Source organism: Ambystoma mexicanum, chromosome 3p (assembly GCF_040938575.1).
Source record: "Ambystoma mexicanum isolate Mex_15411 chromosome 3p, UKY_AmexF1_1, whole genome shotgun sequence".
NCBI lineage: Eukaryota > Metazoa > Chordata > Amphibia > Caudata > Ambystomatidae > Ambystoma > Ambystoma mexicanum.
Window position 1 is genome coordinate 542,512,165 of NC_090925.1, and position 15,156 is coordinate 542,527,320.

General features: G+C 43.9%; 1 protein-coding gene across 4 annotated transcripts in view; it reads left to right on the forward strand.

Moving 5' to 3' along the window:
* PTGIS (prostaglandin I2 synthase) overlaps nt 1-15,156 on the forward strand; it is a 552,295-nt gene that overhangs the window by 376,664 nt on the left and 160,475 nt on the right. The window lies entirely within an intron of this gene.

The window sequence follows — 15,156 nt, forward strand, 5'->3', positions numbered from 1 at the left end:
CTTCCCATTTTACTGCTCCACACTTTTCTTCTCTGCCCACATCTCTGATGTCTCTAAAAAGTCAAACTTCCTGCTGTTGCACCTCCTCAGAGGTACTCTGCCTTTCCTCTCCTTCCCCAGAAGCTCACTGTTTCCCAAGCTCTGGTTTTCCATAGATTGGACTATTTTAACAGCCTCTTTCTAAATCTACCTGCCTCTACTCTCCGTCCTCTGCATCTAATCCAGAACAGGACTGCAAGTCATGTCCTTGGCCTCAAGCCCTGGGATCATATCTCTCCAGCTCTGAAATCTCTCCATTGACTCCCAGATGATGCAAGGATTAAATTCAAAACCCTCTGCCTTGTCCACAAGGCGTACTGGGGCCTGGGTCCAAAATACCTTCAGCTATCCCTCCGTAAATACCTCCCCTCTCTCGCTCTTCGCTCTTCTACCTCTAACTCCCTCAGGGTCAGTCGTTTTTCAAAGAAACAAGCTGGGGTAGATCTCTGTCTTTGGCTGGGCTTCCCTTTGGAACAGCCTCCCTGCCACTCTGAAACTTGAGGAGAACCATCTATGGTTCCGGAAGCACCTCAATACCTTCCTCTTTGCGTCTGCCTTCACTCCCCCTCTCCCCTGTTGATCTGCTCTCTCCTGGCACTGTGCACCTGGCCTCCCTCTGTCCCCTGTGCCCAGGTGCTCACCCTGCCACCCACCTGCACTGCTGCCTGGCCACCGCTTGCACAGGGGACTGTATCTGTATCCATACAGTCCCCAACCCACATTTTCTTCTTTTTCTGCACTTATCAGACTTACCCAGTCTGCTGCCGTAAGCACAGCACTTGCCACTTGCTGGCTGCACTACCACTGTTTATTGCCTCCATTAACTTTTTATTTATTTTTCTTTTATGTATTATTATTTTTTCTGTTCTCCTCTGCTCCGCACTTTCCACTCTCCCCCTTTCCATGCACTTTTCCCCTTTCCCTTTCCCATGCACTTGCCCGTTCTCAATGTCACTGGGCCTAATAAGATCGTTGTTGTTGTTTTCCCGTTTCCCCTCCCTTGCTTTGTCTGAAACACTTGTGTACGAGCACGATACAAATAAAATATCAAATCGTATATCATATAATTGAGAAGGCGGAGGAGGGGCACTGAGCAGAGATACGTGCTCTGACGTGCTAGTCTCCTCCACCGCGTCAGTGCGTTTCATGCGATTTACATGCCGGCTTAAAACGAATGGATTTCTATGGAATCTGCCTTCATTTTTAGACCTGCTAAAGCCCACGGGGATATCGCAGGTGCATTTCCATTTTGGAGCCATTTGGGCCAACATAGCATTCCCTCACCCATTCTTGTACAAGGATCAAAGAGTATGTGGTGACTGGTGATTCCTAGTTTTTTTCATAAGTGGATCATAATCTGTGTGCTATCAAACTACATTTGAAATGTGTGAGATCACTTGATTAAGTTGGCCCTCAGTTGCATGCACACATTCAATAGGCATTTCTTGGAAAAAGCAACAATCACACCACTCCTAAAGAAATGAAAAGTGGACCCCTTAAATCGCTGCAAACTACTGGTCCTTCTCTAGAATTCCTTGCATCACAGAGGACCATCTTCTGCCTTTGTGTGATTTCCGATCTGGTTTCTGATTGCAGAGAGACATTAAAGCCGCCTTCCTGGACATACACGCACACAAGATTACTGGCCAGGGTCAAGGAAAAGCATTTGCACTAGTTCTACTGCAGCAGCGTTTGATACTGTGCTTCTTGAACAGGAATGAAAAATAAGACACTCATTTGGTTCAAATCCTTTTACTAAATCACACCAATCTGGTTCTGCTGGAATATGGACTCCCCAGACCTTCCATTATCCCCTGTGGGGTACCCCATGGCTGAGCCCTGTCGCTGACCCTGTATAATACTTATCTGCCCCCTCCGACCACAGTCTGCATAAGGCTTGCACACGTGTGCTTACAGCACGCAGATGCACGTCCCCCTTTATGAGCAATCTAGGAAGCATCCCTATGTTACATTATGTCGAAACCACGTGCAACACTAGCTGCAGACAAACTGGCAGTGGAGAAATGGCCATAAAACAAACAGCTTATACATCAGTCCAGTCTCCCTTACAATTCACCTGCACTGACTCCTTGCCCACGATGTCTGCTATCAAGCAGTGGTGAATTGCAAGAGTATCTCCTACTAATTTAAAAACAAGATATACAATGCTCCCGTGGCTTACACAAGCATTCAAATGAATGGGGTGTACTGGACTAGAGACTCCCTGTATTTATATATGCTCAGTTATTGTTTGAAAATTCACATGCTCAATGTATGATCCACAATACCTCCTACCCTTGTAGTGCCATCACAAAATGACAGTAGTTCTGAAAGTGATTTCTGTTTGACCACTCATACAGCATTTAGACAAGGCTCACAAATAAGTCCCCATTAAAGGTAAAAAGAGTCCAAAATAATGCACTGTACTTCATATTTGGTGTTAAGTGTCAGGGCCACATCCTACTGACACTGAACTTACTACACTGGCTACAGATATGGCAATGATCCCACCTTGCCTGAACCCTGGACACGGGCACACCGCAGGCTACCTCTTGAGGATTGTCCATCCTTATTATCCATCCTCATCCCTATGATTGCGTAGCTTGAATTTACCCTACATCGGCAGAAAATATAGTCATAATCTGGCATCAGAACTCTTCATGCCAAAGACAAAAATCTCTGGAATATACCCCAGCACTATCGGTGCTGAGACACAGACCCTCAAACTCTAGAACGGCCTTATGATCTTCTGTTTTGCATATCAAAGTGAAATCCTTACCTTTCCTCTCCCATCTAATTGCCTAGACATGTGACTTCTCTCAGCCACTGACAAATCTGCTCCAAACTAGTAAGGCATGTAAGACCCACCCATAACAGCTCCTAGCTAGTTGTTGGACCTCAGCGGGTGTGTGGGATGGAGTCCTCCTACCCTGAGTACTATTTAGCATCTCGCTTACACATAGAAAAACATGTACCCTCCAGCCTGCGCTGTAAGCGATAGACCCATCATTCCTTACCTTCATCTGTCATATAATTGTACTTTCACCCTCAATCCCATCACTGCCAGGTGCTCTGTTGCTGCCTACTGATCATTACAGAAACAGGTGCCCGAACAGGTGCTGCCGAACTCAGCGATCATACATACATTGAATATAAACATTGTAAAAAAGGTAGAGAAACCCATTGTAAAATATTGAACCATACAAATACAAATATAAATATAAATGTATTCAGTGGCAGCTACATAGACATTGTCCAGACAAGGTTGGCACCTCCACATAGTTGGGGTATTCCCTGCCTGCTTTGATAATGTAGCTGGTTTACGTTTCCAGACCCCGTCTCAGTCTTTCCCTATCAATGTTATCAATACCCCTGCTCGCCCTGGATCTTTTTTGTTTTGACTTTGATGTGCACAAGCTCCTCCAAATTGTCTAATGTCAAGGAAATACAAGTAAACTCACCGAATATTATATCACATGCCAGGAAGCCATGACAGGAAATAGTTCACATACCAGGACATATTCAATGTAACACTCCCTCCTGTTTGTTGTGGGGGTGCCCAGCGGTGCTGGGCAACACTCATGAAGGGCACTTCAGGGCAGGCCCTCTGCCTGACATGTAGCGCTGGTGCCGCACTGAAGAATGCCCAGCAGGGTGGAGTCTGGTGGCATTGACTGCCAAGCAGGAAGCCGATTGGCCTTTTTATTAGGCATTACCCCGTGATCATAGCCGTACCCGTGGGTGACGTACTGTGATCACTTGTACCACGATCAGGTAGGCCAGCGCGAGTCCTCGGCACAGGGCTTTAGTCACAACATTTGATTCCATGGGTATAAACTAAAACAACGACATGGGAGCACATTCACAACAAATACACTAACAACCGATCGATTTGGGAGCAGTGGGGTAAAACACCAATACAAATATGGGGCATCAATACATACACAATTACTAGATTTCAAAATCAGCCCATGGGGATGTTGAGCATAGCCTCAGGCAAAACTTTATTAGTGTAGGGGAGTAGGGGTGAGGACTATGCCCCACTGGCTGGAAAAGACGCACCCGGGGTTACCGGGAGCCACATGGGCAGCTTGTTCCTTTTGGGGAGACTGCTCCTTGTCAGTCCAGGAAAAGTGGGGCAGGGCTAACAGCAGCAGCAAGATTGCTGAGTCCATATTGAGCGCAATCATGCAGGAAAACAGACTGACATCCGCGTCGCTGTTTATTGGTTGTTCTTGCGGGCACTGAGGGCTCTCACTGGCAGGAGTCACTGCTGACAGCGCGTCTTGGCCATGCTGTTCATATGCTCTTGCTGGCAGGAGTACTTTGCCTGAGGGTGCTTGGGTGAGGCAGAGGTCCAACAGCAGAAGGCAGTGGTGGTGATGGTGGGGCTGTGCCACATTCTCATTCCTCAGGTGTGGTTGTGTTTCATTGATGCAGCAGTCATGGGCCACCCCACTGTCAGGGCTCCCCCCATCCAGGGCTGCACTTGTTTAGGGTAGGCGGCGGAGCTGTGAAAGCATCTCCATCGGGAGTAGTTATGCTGCAGTTCTTGCAGTGCCCATCAATGGCAGGAGATGGTCTGTGGCCGTGGGCCAATGGCGAGCTGCACATGGGGGAGGCCGGCTGTCAGTGCTGTGCCGGGGAGGCCGGCAGATCCTTTGCATGCCGGGGCGGCCGGCGGATCCGTTGTATGCCGGGGAGGCCAGCAAATCTGATGCATGCCGGGGAGGCTGGCAGTCATCGCCCACTTCTGGGAGGTTGACGGTGGAGAGGGCTGCAGGAGCGAGTCTCGCCATGCCAATTGCATGACAGGGACAGGCTGTGTCCCTTCACTCCTTGCTCCAGCTCTGGCTTCATCCAAGCCGGTAGCAAGCTTCACCATCATGCCAGCGGGGGCAGACTATGACCCTTGATGTTGGGACCGGTAGGGACCGGATTCCACCATCGTCACCAGTTGTGTTGTGGGGGACACAGTGGTGCTGGGCAACACTCATGAAGGGCTCTGAAGGGCAGGCCCCCTGCCTGACACTGAGAGCTGGTGCCACGCTGACGAACATACAGCAGGCAGGAGTCTGGTGGCGTTGACTGCCGAGCGGGAAGCCACTCTGACCTTTTATTGGGCATTCACACGTGATCACAGCTGTACCCATGGGTGATGTGCTGTGATCTCTTGGACCATGATCAGGTGACTCAGCCCAAGCTCTTCGCACAGGGCTCCAGTCACAGCACTGTTAGTTTATCATCCTCCTGCAATATGACACAATAGGTCAACCTGAGTCCAAATTCATGCATATTGCCTTTGCTCAACATAGTACTAACAACCTTATGAGGAAGAACTTCCTCCTGTGTGGGATAACATCTGCAGCAAGTGTATTAAAAAAGGAAATAGCTGTTGTCACATCTCTCTTGGGCAGGCAAGGAGGGCCATTCTACCCATATCTAGATAACAGATTCACAATGGGGAAGACTGCCAAGCAAAACATCAAGCACACCTAGGATTCTCAATGTGCAAACGTTAAGCCCAAATCCTGTAAAACAGCAAATGTTTTCTAAGGGTGGATCTAGATACAGAGGGCCTCATTCCAAGTTGGGCAATCTGGTAATAAAGTGCCATTATTCGTGAATACCAGCACTTTAATGGACCGCCTGATTACGGGTTGGCCGGTGGGCACCCCCGTAATCGGGCAGTCCTGTAAAGTGCAGCTAAAACCTGGAGGTAGGACAGGTGACCTACTGGCAAACAAAGCCCTCATTACAGGCACCGGCATTGCCAGTGTTTGGTAATCACAGAAAATCCCCTCATGGAGTCCTATGGCACTCCATGAATGGGGATTTACTCTGTCCCTCTGGCACTCGTTATCTGGCGGCAATGCTGCCGGAGCGAGTGCCGGAAACGGTAACAGCCGTTGCCGGTATACTGGCGGGTTTGCCGCAGGATACCGGCAAGGTTGTAATGAGGCCATGTATCTATGTAATACTATTGGCCAGAGTAAACATGAGACCAGTTCAGGAGTGGTTCACAGGCAACAGGGTACTGGGAGGATTTAGTGTTGGTGCCACAAAAAAGGTTGTCAAGTGGCTAGTGCACTTCAAAAACATGTTAAGAGGACACCCATTTGAAAATCCTCCAGTTCAAGAGACCCTCAAAAAAGAGTTCTGCATGACAGGGTGGGGAGCACAAGTCAAGTCATAGAATGTCCAAGGCAACTTTTCTGCTCATGAACACAGTTACAAATCAATATGCTAGAACTCCAGGCAGCTTTTCAAATATTATATTATTCCAAACACACATATAAAAGTAAAGTGTTCTTATATGGACTGCCACAGCGCAGTAATGTTTGACATGAACAAAAAGGTGAGTACACATTGCCAAACAATTTCTCTAGCAGCCCAACTTCTTTGGCACTAGTGTAACAGAGGACAACGTACCTTTAAGAGCAGCAAGGGGACGAGTTCCTGAAAGACAGCCTCAGATGACTGACCCCTCAGGAACATGAGTGGGAACTGAAGACACATTCATTCAAATCCATTTTCAAAATAAGGCTACTTTAGACATCAACCTATTTGCCACAAGTACAAACAGAAAATACCACAACTTCCCGTCCAGGAACCCAGTACCAGGATTGCTATGCAATGCACAATGGATACCATGGTAGCAACATTTGATAGAGCTAATACACTGCATTTTGCAAAAGTTGCATCGCAAGAGTATGATTCTGATTTGAATCACACTAAAATGGAAGGGACATGGTAACACTCATTATTCATTTTTGCAATGAAATACCAGGGTGCAGTCTCATTGTAAACAGAAAGGTTGGAAATATATACTGTTATTGCTTTACATGCAACCCTATATGTGCACTCAATGCACTTAGATGGTAGACATACCATCCGGTCTGTTGTTACCAAGGGGCAGAGGGGAAGACATAAAGGTGAGTTGTTAATCAGTGTTAAAAATGGTTATCACCTAGATGAAGTGGGGTTTCCCTCTGAACAGCTTATTGAAGGAATCCTCAGAGGAGGCCAACTTTTGGGCCAGTATAAGTTATGAGAAACCGGAAAGTGTCTCACCCGCTAGTCCCCGGGGATCTGTAATCCAGGTGGCCAGGACACAGCCATTGCTTTTGGGCCCAATTCCTGGGGGTGGACCAGTGCGGGAGGATCACCTGGGTGATGGGTCATCAGGGAGTGGAAACGGGACACCGAACGCGAGATGCAGTATCTCTCCCCCTGTAACACCTTCACCCCATCCTAACAGGTAAGGTACATGGGAACTTTACCCGCCCCTTTCCCTTCACAAACACTTCCACATGGACAGCACGGTGTGAGAGGAAACAGACTCTCACCCGAGCAGTGTACCTGACATGTCCCGCTACTATGGTCAAGTGAAGTCAGGCAATTACTGACAATCAGCCACATCTGAATGCCATTAAACTTCCCCACATAGATAAAAGGCAAAGCACAAGAGCACACTGTGAGCGAGGCAAAGCACACAAAGGAGTAGAAGTTTCGAGAAGGCAGTTGAACAAAGGGAGAAAGACAGCAGACCAAGAAGGGTTCGCAAGGAGGGAAATACCTTTGACCTTTCCACCAGGAAACTGTTACTTTCAAAAACTTTGTAGATGAGAAAACATAAGGCCTGGAAACCAAGCTAAAGAATCCTGCACTGTGTGTCAGAGACACCAGAGGCCCGACTTGGTCTCAGAGGAATCGACCCTATAATATGAAATGATGAGTTACGGTTTGTGTAATATTTTTTGTAATGCTCTAAATTGGGGTCATCCTGTATGCCTGACATACCTGGGTCTGGTGTCATTCCATTCCACATTTAGCCCATCCTAATGATATACTGTCCAGAGCTGCAATTTCTAAGGTGTTTGAAGTTTATTCACTGGTTAAGTTGTGTATAAGTGATGATTTTGAGTTAGGTTTTTATGTAATGCTTTCAATTGGGCTCATTGTTTATCCTACAGACATGGGTCTGGTGTAATTCTGGTCCACATTTCGCCCACTTTAATGGTATGCTGTCCAAACTGCAATTCCCAAGGTGATTGAAGTCCATTCACTGCAGTTCATGCACTGATGAAGTTGTGTATAAGTGACGATTTTGTGTAACGTTTCATATGAGTCAGGTGTTATTCCATTCCACATGCATCCACCTTTGATGGTATATTGTCCAAATCTACAATTCCTAACGTATTTAAAGTTTATTAACTTATATTAACTGATGAAGTTGTGTGATGAACTTGTGTATGTGACGATGCCATAACGCTTTGACTTCGAGTCATTGTATGGCCTAAATATATGGGTCTGCTGTCATTCTGAGCCACATTTCTCCAACTTTGCTGGTATACTATCCAACTTTTGAATTCCCTAAAGGGGATGGGAGGGTGTGAACAAAGCAAGCCATTGATGGGGTAACACTACAAGCGACTGAGCCCCCCTAGTCTAACCATAAATTGACAATTGAAGAAGCTAATAGGCATATTGTGACATTTGTGGCATATGCGAATTTGATTACTAAGGTTTCAAACTATTCGTTGTGTGATAGATTTCTTGACAAAAAGACTATGACAACTGGAAAAGCTAATCACTGGTATTCCTACGATAAATATATTTTCTGTGCTAAAAAAGAACTTGGACAAGATCGATGCATAACTAGTCATAGCAACTGTTTCAAATAATCATCATGACTGTCATTATTGCCAGGAGTTGGGTTAAAAGCAACATTGTTCCTGTGTACAAACATGGGCCGCGTGATGATCACAAAAGTTACCAAATACTAGCCATGCTGGATGCCACTGGAAAAATATTTGCACATATATTATTGATGGAACTGAATGCTTGGGCTGAGTCCAACAAAATACTTGTGTATAATCAGACTGTATTTAGGAAAGACTCCAATACTCTAGTCAATGTCATGGCACTTTTTATCACAGTTGAGATTGTGTGGTGCACTTATCAACAACCTTTTTATCTAGCGTTCATTGATTCCAGCTCTAGATTTGACGCGGTAAATCATGATTTATTGTGGTAGAAAACTTCATAGGCGGATTATCCCCTTGGGGCTTTTGAAAATTATCATTGCACTTCACAATAATACATCAGTCATGGTTAGAAAATGTCAATCAAGTTAAGCCAAAGGACTGAACCCCACCTATGTTTGTCTAAAGCAGGGATTCATTTCAGCTCTTACTTTATTTAATCTTTATATAGCAGATGTTTCTGCTGAATTATAGGTTATAAGGTGCTCCTCTGAAACTATATAGAGAAGGATTGTAACGGTTGAGTAATGCTGATGGCCTAAGGGGCTACAAGAGAAGCTCAGTCTACTTTACAGCTATTTCCAGAAGAATAGTCTCAGCATCAATACCAACATGAACAAGGTTGTGATATTTCGACTAAGGTTTAGGAATATGGGACTCAATTATAGATGAAAACTAAATGGGAAGCAGGTGGAGATTGATTGGTATTAAAACTATTTTGGAGTTCTTATAGAGCAAAAACTAAGTTGGCATTATCAAACGGGAAGGGTTAAAAGTGTCCAACAACATTTGGCGGCCAGTTGAACTTTTACTGCAGCACATGGTGGTTACTCTGCAAATTTGTTAAAAATAATCTACAATGCCAAAATTGTGCCAGGTATGATGTATGGGATACAAATATGGACACAGGATACAGCAGAAAACCAAGAAAGCTGGAAGGCTATTGTCTATGAATGCTTTTGCAGCTACCCACCAATCTTATGGTAGAATATTTGAACACAGAATTGGATAGTCTCACCACTTATTCTACTAGGAAGCCATGAAGAAGTACTCTCTTTTGGAAATATGTCAACTCACCAGAGAACACAGTAATGCACATGATAATGAGAGAGACGTCTATTAACCCAGTTGGATTTACGTGCACGACTATAGATGTGCTTTTGAGTGCAAAGTCTGGTGCACTCACATGAAAATGGACTCACAGAAGATATCTGCCACTAATTTTAAAAGGCGCGTCAATGAGCTCAACAGGAACCAAATAATGTTTGATTTAGCAACCAAATTGCACCACAGAGACTATTTGCCATATGTAGCCAAGCTCAAAGTGACGCCTAGTTATCTCATCGAGTTTTCTTATAGTTGTAAATGGCAAGAGTTTTTATGAATCAAATTCAACATCATTGAAATTATGAAAGTTAAGGGAGCTAGTTTGAACATTAATAAATTCCTGAGGAATTGTTGTAAACTCTGCTGTTCCTAAAATTTGGAAAGTGTTAAATATCTTCTAACTTCTTGTGAATAGTTGATTATAGTGTGTAGGAGACATCTGCTGGTACATGGAATAATACATGGCCCCTTGTGTAACAGTGAAACCTTATGGGATAGCTTTATGGAGGGAAATGATAACTATTCAATTTGTTGTCACTACATTCTGATACATAATTAATTTGTAATTAATACATTGTTAGATTCATTGTAATACATGATTCATTTTGTCTATTGTAAAATGAACTGTGATATTTTGTATTTCTTATTATGATTTAACTTACCAATCATTCACCATTGACAACCACACCAGCCATATCTCCCTGGTCGTCAAAATGCTCGGCGTCCACCTAGACGCCACCTTGAGCATGTTGCGCCACATCAATGTCATCTCCTGTTCTGCTAGATATGCCACAAAACTCATCAACACAAGTAGACCGTTCTTATCCACTGACAACTGCCTCAACATCACTCATTCTATTGTCTATGCTTGACTACTGCAACCCGCTCCTCAAAGGTACATCTGAAGAAAAACTAAACAAACTGCAAATCATACAAACCAATGCAGTCCGAGTTGCCCTTGCCCTGAACAAACATGACCACATCACTGCAGCAAGAAAAAAGGCACACTGACTCCCCATCAGAGAAAGAATAAAACTCAAAATCCTCACCATTACACAATGCTGCTGCGCCAACACTGCCCCCAGCTACCTGGCATAGAGACTTTCCAGACCCGCCTCCATCAGACCCACACACACTTCCTACTGCCACTGCTTGTCCATTTCCTAGTTAAAGAGATTCAAAGTCAGTGGCTTCAGCTTTCCAGGCTCCGCTGCAACACTCTGGAACTGGCTCCCTCCTACCCTGAGGGCAGAACAATCTCATATCCTGTTCCGGAAACAATTAAAAACGTACCTGTTCAACTAGCATCGATGCCGCTAGCCAACTGTATGTTACCTTATCCCTTCGGCTACCTGCCTGTAACTGGCACCTAGATGCCCTTGACCTATGTGTGCTCTAATAAATGTAAATTAAATATATTAAATAAATAAAATTGTATTTGGCCCATTGCAGCTATCACAAAGGGGCATTTACACCCTTAAAGAGGCACCCCAAATCAACACATGAACACGTGGGAAGGTTTTGTCAACTGGTCTAAGAGAAACACAATCAACCCAATTGAGTGTTCAGGATTAGACATTTTTAACTATCGACTTTAATTGTTAGATTCAGGGCTAATGTACAATCACGTAAAGTGCATCTGGCAGGATCTGGAACTTACACTACCTCCCAACATAAGATTTTGGGATTAAATGTTCCCGTGGTGAAAGCCTTTATAGAGGACATCACAAGGATATACCCCTTAGCGGGTAACCCAGCAACCTGCTGGGATTTAAGCATTGTTTAGTTTAGATTAGTTTAGTTTATTCATTTCTAATGCGCGCCGGACCCGAGGGTATCAGGGCGCAGGAGCAACAAGGTTATTCTGAGCTTGGTTACAGTGCTGTACAGTAATTCCAATAGTCTACATTGGTCAATATAGTTACAGATACAAGGCAGTTACAAAGGCAATATAAATTAACATGCAATTTACAAGATGTACATACAGGGTAAGGGTGTGCCAGTAAGATCAATTTTTTAACATATCCACACATGCTCACTTAAACATCTCACATAAAGGTTGCTTTTTTTAGTGGCTATCACCTGAATCAGCAGGCTGAGTGAACTTCAGCCAATATTTTCACTTAAATTAACTTCAAAATCTCATGTAAACCAATCAATATAGTTCAAATGTTTATATGCAGACATTCACTTTTATCCAGGGGCATTCCCCTTTTGAATATGTGGTTTAGGGTTAAATTAGCAGTGTATCATTCTATTTTTCTTTCCTTGATAAAGTCTTAACGTGTCAAACTTATAATTGCAACTTTCTGGTTATGCTGATTTAGTGTGCCTCATGGCATTTGTGCAAACAATTTCGTTTGAATTGAATTTTCTAATTCAAAATAGTCTCAGACCTCTAGGTCCTCATTCTCTCTTTCTCTTCAAATTAATCTCAGACATCTAGGTCCTTTCCTCTCATCCTCTACACATGTTTCATCACTTGAAGTAAGTGGATCTTCAGGAGGAATAATGCTTTACTTTTATGTAAATCCTTATTGCTAAGGGTCAAAAAGATAAAGAAAAAAACGAATTGTGAAACATTATTATTATTTTGCAAATATTTGTACAATCAAAAGTACATTGGGATAATATTGTGATTGGGCGGAGTTTCCTCCAACAAACATAGAACTGTCAGACTGCGCTTACCCTTCTTTTCCTTGTCCGAATACAACTGAGTGCAATTTTTGTGAGCTTTAGATTTCTTCATTAATTGTTTTGTTTAATTTCATTAGTTGAGTAATCAGCTGGAAAAAACACAGAGAACTAAACGATCGCGATAACTTTGAGAATGCAAAATGCTATGATGTCTCTATTGGATATGATATAATAACATTGTACTCATGGGCATTAGCCTCATAGTTCTAAGTTTAGTGATTTCAAACTTGCTTGCTAAAAGAGGTTATAATTATTGTTTACCTTGATTTCAATGCTGGATGGATTCGATTGTCCTCCCAATTTTCCGCTGCAGTTTCAGGCATTTCTAATGGTGCCCAATGTTTATATATGTGTATGATGACGTCACCACACACAATGTGCACATGATGACATCATCACATGACTATGTTTGCATATTTGTTTGCCCGTTCCTAGAGCAAGATGTTTAGTTTCAAATAGGCATACATTAGTGAAATGAGCAGAACCTATCATTGTATGGATTCCTTTGGCTTCAACAATCACAACGTCCAGGCAGTCCCAGACAGCATTGAGCACAGTTTGAGTAGAGCAGAATTGTTTTTTCTAAAACCTTATTTGCAGTATAAAGGTTCCGGGTATTGAGCAAGATGACAAGTTGTGAATTGCTAATTATTTCAAGATGCATGTTTTAAATAATAAATGCATATGTAAAAATATGGTGATAAACTTTACATTTCTAGGTAATGAATGAATGTAGAAGTCCAAATGTCAGATTATATATACATGTAGCAAAGAGATCAAAAAGTATTTAGTATGTGGAATATTTAATTGAGATGATTGGTCTTTCAGGAAATATTGTTACAAAAACACCAATACTCATTGTCTTGATTCAAAACATTCTTGCAAGTGTCCATTAATGTGATCCATTTAGATTCCATTTGTTGCAACTGTAAATCCCTGTTGCCTCCTCTTGGTGACAGTTGTTAGCCCAATGAACCTCAAATCTTCAATGTTTAGGAGAAATGGCTGTCCTTAGCGGGAGCCGTTAAGGGACCAGGGAGTTAATAACAGGAGCCGCTAAGGGACCAAGGAGCTAATAACGGGCCCGTAATTTTCGAGCCCGTTATTAGCTCCCTCCCCATTCCCATTGAGCCCTATGGGGGCTCGAATGGGAAAGGGGAATGGTTTTCAGAATGGGGATTTACCGGGTCCTCCAAGGTTGGAATGACCCGGTAAGTCCTCATTCAGAGAACCCGGACACGACTTTGGAGGCAGCCATGGCGCTAATAGCACCACTGCTACCTCCAAACTATTTCTGTGGGACAATGATAAGATGTGTTTATTAACCAAATGAACAATCATATTTTCTATGTAGTTACATACATTAAGGAAGGTTCTTAAAATGTTTGTAAGCAGTGCATACTTGAATACACATTATGTAATATGCGCCCAGCTGGATTTTCCATTGTGTACAAGCCAATTGCCCTCAACAGCTCAAACATGCCTTTTATTAAATAAGGTGCAGCCTGTTCGAGAGCAGAGATTTAAAGGGTCTGCACCTACTTTCCTGTGTGCCTGGTGCAGCATCAGAGAGTGATGGTCCCACGTGCAATCAAAGCAGGGCAAAAATAGATGGTCCCCACTGTCTCTGTCAAGTGAAACTTACGTAATGAAGCTTCATTATTCTCTCACTCAGATCTCTAATATATGGCGTGGCGCTTAATGTAGACTGGTGTAAACGATAAATCGCTTGATATTTTTAAAGGAAATCTGGGACAGATAATAAGTGCATAGCTTATTTAAAAAAATTAAAAAAACGTCATTTGCACCATGCATGATGGCCTGGGAATGAATACCTTTAACCACCCCCATCTCAGGCTTGACATAAGCAGGCAGAGACTTTGCCTCACTGTGGCATACAAAGGCTGGTGCTGGTAGGTGCTTACCATCAATTGCCATCTGAGAAGGAAGCTAGTTAATGCCCTATTACTTACATGTCCTTCTCTTCCTTGTGCCAGTCCATACGAATGAGGTGTCCCACCTCACAGACAGGACCACAACGAAAAAAGGGGGCGGGGGCACCTACCCACTTACCTGGGTGAAGCTCCTCCCGCCCCTTCCTGCAGGACCTGAGAAGGTCATACTTCCTCCACATCCTGTTACCATACCAAGTCCCCAACCAGGCTCACCTCTGGGACCAGGGATGGGAGGGGGGTAGGAGGGGTACAAGGAAGAGTAGGATTTGGGGTAATGAAGGTTACCGGCAAGTAATTAGGCCAATATACCCTCAACCCTCTTCCTTGTCCCAGTCTATACGAATGAGGAGAGAGCAAGTCAGTACTGGTCGAGCCAGACTGAAAAAAGACCACTGGACAACACACACCACTGAACTTTATTACACAACAGAACCAGCGCAGTTTACTGAACAGCACCCAAGACTGCAGTGCCAAACACAGAGCCATCACCAGGCACAGAAAGGTGGTAGTGGTGGATAAATGTGGATGGAGAAGCCCATGTTACAGCAGTCCAGGAAAAGGACACCCTCCTGGTGGACCTACCCTGCACC